Source organism: Gavialis gangeticus, unplaced genomic scaffold (genome assembly GCF_001723915.1).
Source record: "Gavialis gangeticus isolate Ggan-Ray unplaced genomic scaffold, GavGan_comp1, whole genome shotgun sequence".
Lineage (NCBI taxonomy): Eukaryota > Metazoa > Chordata > Crocodylia > Gavialidae > Gavialis > Gavialis gangeticus.
The window spans coordinates 51,890,950-51,891,229 of NW_017728997.1; positions in this window are offsets into that span (position 1 = coordinate 51,890,950).

The window sequence follows — 280 nt, forward strand, 5'->3', positions numbered from 1 at the left end:
GAGTTTCCATCTCTTTCCCCCGCGGCCCGGGAGCGCTTCAGCCGCTTCCCGCCTCAGCCGGTCCACCCCGCCCCCCAGCTCGGGCCCGGGGAGGTGGGCGCGGGGTGCCGTAGCCCGCGAGCGCCTGCGGGGCTCGGCCGGCGTGGCGCTGCCTCTCGGCCCGGAGCAACACCTGCCCGGGGCGCGGAAGTCTATGTGCCCCCGGCCCTGCCCCTGCGGCCTGGGAAGCTGCGGGGCAGGCGGGCTCCCGTCACCTCCACCCGGCGCTTCGCTGCGCGCC